This window comes from Acyrthosiphon pisum, chromosome X (genome assembly GCF_005508785.2).
Source record: "Acyrthosiphon pisum isolate AL4f chromosome X, pea_aphid_22Mar2018_4r6ur, whole genome shotgun sequence".
In the NCBI taxonomy this organism is placed as follows: Eukaryota; Metazoa; Arthropoda; class Insecta; order Hemiptera; family Aphididae; genus Acyrthosiphon; species Acyrthosiphon pisum.
Genome location: NC_042493.1, coordinates 41915868 through 41922953, shown reverse-complemented (window position 1 = coordinate 41922953; position 7086 = coordinate 41915868). Strand labels below are relative to the sequence as shown.

Here is a 7086-nt window from a genome sequence, read left to right as displayed (position 1 = left end):
CATGCATCCACGGTCATTTTTTTTAAAGTTACACCAAAAACCAAAATCGATTTTCTCGAAAACAGATTTTGCGTAAAAATTCCCGTTTTTCCTTAATTTTTCTTTTGTTTTTCCCGGCGCTTTTGAAAACTACTGGGAAATTTAAATTTTGACCTCCCCAATGCACCAACGATATTCACTTTCTGATCGAACAAGATACTGAAGTTGAAAATCGTAGCATTATTTCGACTACTTATCGTGTACACAGACACAAAAAAAATAAAAAAAAAATAAAAAAATAAAAAAATAAAAAAATAAAAAAAAAATAAAAAAACACACATCATTGTAAAATCAATACATTCATCGTTCCACTCAGAATCTAAAAAAAATAAAAAAACACACATCATTGTAAAATCAATACATTCATCGTTCCACTCAGAATCTAAAATGGAAACTGGTAATGATGTCCGTAGACAGCTCAAAATAGGTCAAAATATTCGGAAACTGTTATGGTGTATAGAAAATGTTAATATAAACATTTTGTCAAAATTTCATGTACCTACGGTCATTTGTTTTAGAGTTGCACCAAAAACCAAAATCGATTTTCTCGAAAACAGATTTTGCTAAAAATTCCCGTTTTTCCTTAATTTTTCTTTTGTTTTTGTTTCGTCGGTTTTGAAAACTAATGGGAAATTTTTACTTTTGACCCCCAAAAGTACCAACTAGACGGACCAGGCTTTTACATTTTGTAATATGAAATTAAATACAAGATAATAACAAAATTATTATGAATCAAATTAAAAAAAAAAATTGACGTCTATCCGCTAAGGGCCCTTTGCCCCTGCGGGCCCCAGTGCTGTCCACCGCCTGCACCTATGATTTTTACGGCACTGAACGCTATATAATAATGTACATACAATTGGCGGGAAAAATTGTATTTGGATAACATTGAAAAATATCTTAAAAAATATTATGTTTGGTTAGGTACAATGGGCGATAATTTTGAGATTTGGGGAGGCCGAAGCCTTTTATAATACCATACTATTATAAAATTGAATAAGCTTAAAAAAATTAAGTAAATGTTTGGGAGGGGTGGAGGGCTGTTTAAGTTGTTGGTGGAGCTTGGCTACAGTTGGCCCTATGTTCGCATATGTAGGTAAGATTTCATAAGCCTCTTTGTGACAAAACTGTGTTTAAACCATAATTGAAATCTAGATTGTAGATTGTACGAAGAAATGAACATCAGTAGATATAGGTACGTGTTCGTTTATCAAGGTGTTTACATATATCACGTTATTCGAGTTACTTATTTATTAATCTAGTACCTACCTATTATTATATGCCAGTATTTTTAAAAATAAAGTTATTGTTTATTTATTTATCAGGTTTATATACCTACTTATTTTTTAGTTTTTTATTACCAAAATTTCAATATGTTTTATGATTTTTCAAAAGTAATATAAACATGTTGCTACATAGTACATATTATATTTAAGCATATTTTGAGAATTTCGACTGCATATTTCGATAATTTTTAGTGCAACAAGTCAAGTCCTGAACCCTAAATTTATTTACTGACAAAAATCACAAGTCGATCGTCGGTGAGTACTAAGTAGTAGTAGTATGACCATAGGCGCAAATAGGGGGACTTTAGGAGCTAAGCCCCCTCCAAACATGTCCTACATTTTGTTTTCAGCTTATTCAATATTATCAAAGTAAGGCTTTAGCCCCCAAATCCCAAACGCTATTTGCGCCTATGAGTATGACACAAAGTATCTCGGCGACCGAGCTCATTGCATACCTAATAGGTATTGTTCATTTTAATAAGTAGGTGTACAATGTAAGCACAACTATTTTTTATTATAAACCTTTGAAGTTCAAATTTTGACGAAATTAGATATTTAATCAAAAAATATCGATGTAAGTTAAATGTTGTAATTCAAAATCATTATTCTTGCGTCGTGATTTAAAAGTTAAAACTTTTTCGCATATTATATATTTTACTATAGGTACCTATATATTATATATTATATAAGTGACCCGAGAATGGTCAACAGAGTTTGGTCGTTTGGTACGTCGTTCGAATTTTCATTTAGGCATTTAGCTTCTAAATCCGGAATTCCATTGCTAACCAAACGGGGAAAATATGAATCTACCTTCATTTGTCTAAACATCGCTCAACGGGTACGACTTTTTCATGAATTCCTGGTATCCGCTCACACATTTGCTATACCTCCATGCGTGACGTCATCTGATCAATATTATTACATTTTTGTCCTGGCGCGCACTCTCATTCAAATAATTTCATTCGATATAGCCATATAGGTATGAAAAATTACGGACACGTATAATAAGTTGGAAAATGTCAAAAGTTTGGAACCGTGTTTTTGTAGAAAAATATCCTGATGGAAACACATATTGTTGGACTTGTAATTTTATTGAATCATAATGTTATTATTATTATTATTATTGCTATATGGAAACGTAGTAATCCGTTTGACATGTAGGTAGTATGTTGGACACAAATGAGCTAGGAAACGTAATTTTATGAAAAATATTTCGTTGGAAATGAACGTTATAATTATGGAATTGGGAATCTTCAAATGTAGTATTATACTGATTGAACCACCCGGCAGAACAATATTTCGGAATTGTAGTTTTTCAAAAATTTATTTTCATGAAAAATATTTCGTTGGAAATGTATGTTATCGAGTTACGCCGGTTATATGGTATAGTCGGATATCGTTCTAAGTAGTGGCGGATTTAAGGAGGAGCAGAGGGCCAGTGGGGGGAATTGGCCTAGCATAATATATATGTCATAATCCGGGCTTGTATATATTATATAGGTATCCTAAATACCACGATGGTATATAATATTATAGTATACAATATAAGTAAAACAGACTTAGGTACATAAATTGTGTATAGTATAAATAGTATACATTTATAGTTAATAACATTGCAAAGTAGTATTGAATATAACTATATAAGGTTCCTCAGTTATTTCAAAGAAATCTAGAATTCTCAAAATTTTGAGTTCTATAATATTGTTCAGCCTTCCTGCAGTAACTTTGATAATGATCTAAATTGAAATTATTATTCTTGGATACAAAATTTGTGGAAAAGTCTTGAATCGTCAACCTTTCTTCGTCCAGTGATGACATTTAAAATATTAAAATAACATAATAATCGTACTTACAACATATCTACATAATTTTAAAATTTTAAAAAGAACATGCCATCAATCAAAATTGAAAAACTTATTGCCGAAGTTAAAAAATACGAAATCTTGTATAATCAAGAAAATCCTGACTACAGAGACCATAGAATGAATAATACCGTATATTTGATGTTGAAATAAGTGCATCAATGGGAGGTGAAAAAGATAAGTCCTTATCAGAGTTCGTAAACTAAGAAATATCCTTATCAATCTTGCTACGTTGTATTTTTTAGATTCTGAGTGGAAAGATGAATGTATATTGATTTTACAATGATGTGTGTTTTATTTTTTTATTTTTGTGTCTGTCATCACGGTTTAGGGCACTAAAACTGCTTCGATTTTCTTCAACAGTATCTTGTTTGATGGGAAAGTGAATCTAGTTGGTGCATTCGGGAGGTCAAAATTTGAAATTTCCAATAGTTTTCAAAAGTGCCGTGAAAAACAAAAGAAAAATTAAGGAAAAACGGAAATTTTTACGCAAAAGCTGTTTTCGAGAAAATCGATTTTGGTTTTTGGTGTAACTTTAAAACAAATGACCGTAGATACATGAAATTTTCACTGATTGTTTATATTTCCATTTTCTATACATACTAAAATTTTCAAAATATTTTGATTTATTTTAAACTATTTAGGGACATTTTCAGTTTCCAATTTTATTAGTTTTTTTTTCTATGAATGTCAATAAAACTTTATGTATTGAGTAAAAATACTTGAAAATTTAATACATGGCTCCTACTATATTGTTACAATGACATTTAAAAATATTAAAAATCCTTAGTCACAGTTTTTTTTTATTAGCAATTAAAGTTAAAAAATTAACAAAATATGTAAAAATCACGAAAATTAGCAAATTATTTTGAGTTAAGAATTCGAAAAATTTTTTCTTTTTAAATCTAAGATTTGAAAATGTATTACAAGATTCCACATAATATTTTCTACCTTTATCAAAACAAAATGTCTACAAGAAAGTCAAATTAAATTTTTATGAGCGTTTGAAATTCATATTTTTACAACATTCGATATTCACTCGATTTCTCATATTGTGACGATTTTCTTATTTTATTGTAATTAAAAAACGAATGATTGTAGATACTAAAAATTTCACTGAATGTTTATATTAGCATTTTCTATATACTATAAAATTTTGAAAATAATTTGACACTTTTTGAGTTGTTTACGGACATGGTCAGTTTTCAGTTTTTTTAGTTTTTATTTCTATAAATATCAATAAAGTTTTATCTGTTGGGTCAAAAAGTCTAAACATTTAATATAAGGCTCCTGATATATTGTTACAATAGCAGTTAAAAAATATTAAAAATATATAGGCACAATTTTTATATTGTAGGTATATTTTATATTATAATATTATTCGTGGGTATACTTGAAACTTCTAAAGTATACCTACTATTATATATCTATGATAGTATCACGGTTTGTTGTTGATGCATAACGCGTTATGAGTACCTAATATATATTGTGATATGATTAATTTGGAATTTATTATAGCCTATAGGTATCTATTATAGTCCAATTTTTTTTTTAATACCATAGACTATATAATATTATGTCTTATACCTAGACTGACATACCGTCTCCGCTCAGAATCGTTTTTCTTATACAATGATATTATATCATTGAATTCAAATTTAATACCATCCATTATACGCAGTGACCCACTTGTAATCTACTATACAGCAGAGCGACATCCACTTACCCACCTTTTTCTCATTGACATTCGACTTCCTTTTAAAATAACATATTAACTCAGTATATGAAATTGAATTTTTTAAATTTTTTTTTAAAAATTTGAGGTTTTGGTGATATATGATATTTTTTAAATAATTGTGCATTTATTATGATTTGAAGAATGTTAATTTTACAGTTTTAATATACTTATTAATTTGTATCCGCATTTTTTCGATAAAAATTATATGGCAGAACAAAATATTAATTGGATGAAATAATTGAAAGCTTTTGACTGAAATTATTTAAATACACTCTATACATAATTGTGTAGGTATATTATATAGTGTATGAACTTACGAGCCCTGCTTATTATCATTATAATACGTATTTATTTTAAATACAATTGTATTATAATATAATAAAATTATAGTATGATACACATACATTTTGCAAAAATAAACAAAATTATAAACAAAACTGCAGACGTAAAAGCATATATTATGTACCAATAGCAGAATAATATTATCAGTTTAAAACAATAAATTGTGGCCTGTGGGTTTCGTAAACAAGGTTGGACATATTCTACCCACGTTGGGTTTTGTTGATTAAGCTAATAGTAATATATTATATATAGCTAAGTATTAATCATTTAATATTTATGACTGTTATAATTTATAACGATAAACATTTTTAATAGTACCTAATTGATATACATTAAAATAAATACCAAGGTTAATAATAGTTATTGTATTTGAAAAAAATGTAAAATAACTTTATACTCACCAAAATACCAAAAGGTGAATTCATACTAGCCAATAAATAGTACCAAACAATGAGTAGGTATTTCAAGAATTTTAATAAAAATATCCTGTTAATTGTATGTTTTTTATTTTTGTATATTTATTTTGGTTAGTATACATAAATAAGTAGATACATTTTAGTAGTATAAACACAATAACACATTGTTTTTAAACTGTATAATATAATATGGAGTTATGCATTATTTGAAATACGTTTAGGAACCAGGAGTTAATTTAACAAATAAATTATTGACAATTTAAGTACTTAAATAAATGTTTAATGGATACATTAAATTGAGGATAAAATAAATTACAATTAAGCATTATAAAGAGTTAAAGACGAAATGAGCTGCATACACAAAAAGTCAATTTATATTGCATGTAATATAATTTATAAATATATATTATATTTTTATAAATTGTTTTATCCATTTTTATTTGATTTATTATTTTGTGTTTTATATTTTATAGGATAACTACTGATAGAGAATGCGTCTGAATGCCTATTGTATAATATTAAGTTAGTTTATTATTTTGATATTGTACATTTTCTTCAAAATTAATAAGACCATTACTAATTAGGTACAAATATTAAGACTTTTATTTTGTATCATTAGCAGTTATTATACAGCAAAAACGTTCGGTGAGGAGGATAAGGGGTTATTAGTTTTTAGAAAAAATATTCAAATTAATCTTACAATTGCTGTCGGAAAAAATAAAAGACGGTATGAACGAATAAATTCCAGGGTACGTGCATGATATATCTTACGCACCATGACAAAATAGATCTATTTTGTTATGATACGCACTACCGCAGGGGGTGTGTGCTACTTTAACCGTCCGGTAACCCAATTCAAATTAAAACATAGTTTACCGTATCGTTGCCGTACCGTCGTCTTCATCAGCAATGCACCACAAGAAGCCCGACCAGTAAGGTCAGGCGATTGAAAAAATTATATTTCTAGACTCCTTTGAGTGCTCCCCTACACGGAAATCTTTAGTAAAAGGCGAAAGATTTTTTCGTTTTAAAAGGGAACCGGAGTTCAGCTGTACAACTCCAAAACACAGTAACCAACACTCTTATCAAAAGCATTTTTTTTACATAATCTTTGATAACTTTTCATGCTGAATTTTTCTATCAAAAAATCTTTGGAATCTGACTATTATTCCATGAGTTATCACGTTGTGAACACAGAGCAATTACACAGTGTTAAGTCTGAAATAATTTACTAAATGAATTATCCTGCAAAATAATGAAAAATACAGATACTGTGTTATGGAGTTGTACAGCTGAGTTGTCGGGCTGAGGCTGTTCGGTTCGCTATATACACTCGGCGAGGACACGACGCCATGCAGCGGGCTGGTGTTGTGTGAACACGGGTGTCCAGGTTAGCAAGTCGT

At 28.8% G+C, this 7086-nt stretch overlaps 1 non-coding gene across 1 annotated transcript; it reads right to left on the bottom strand.

Moving 5' to 3' along the window:
- Positions 1-6605: 6605 nt before the first annotated feature.
- LOC115033439 lies at positions 6606-6730 on the bottom strand. The gene has a single exon (XR_003838798.1). It is a non-coding gene; the product is annotated as a U5 spliceosomal RNA (small nuclear RNA).
- Between the last annotated feature and the right edge of the window lie 356 nt (positions 6731-7086).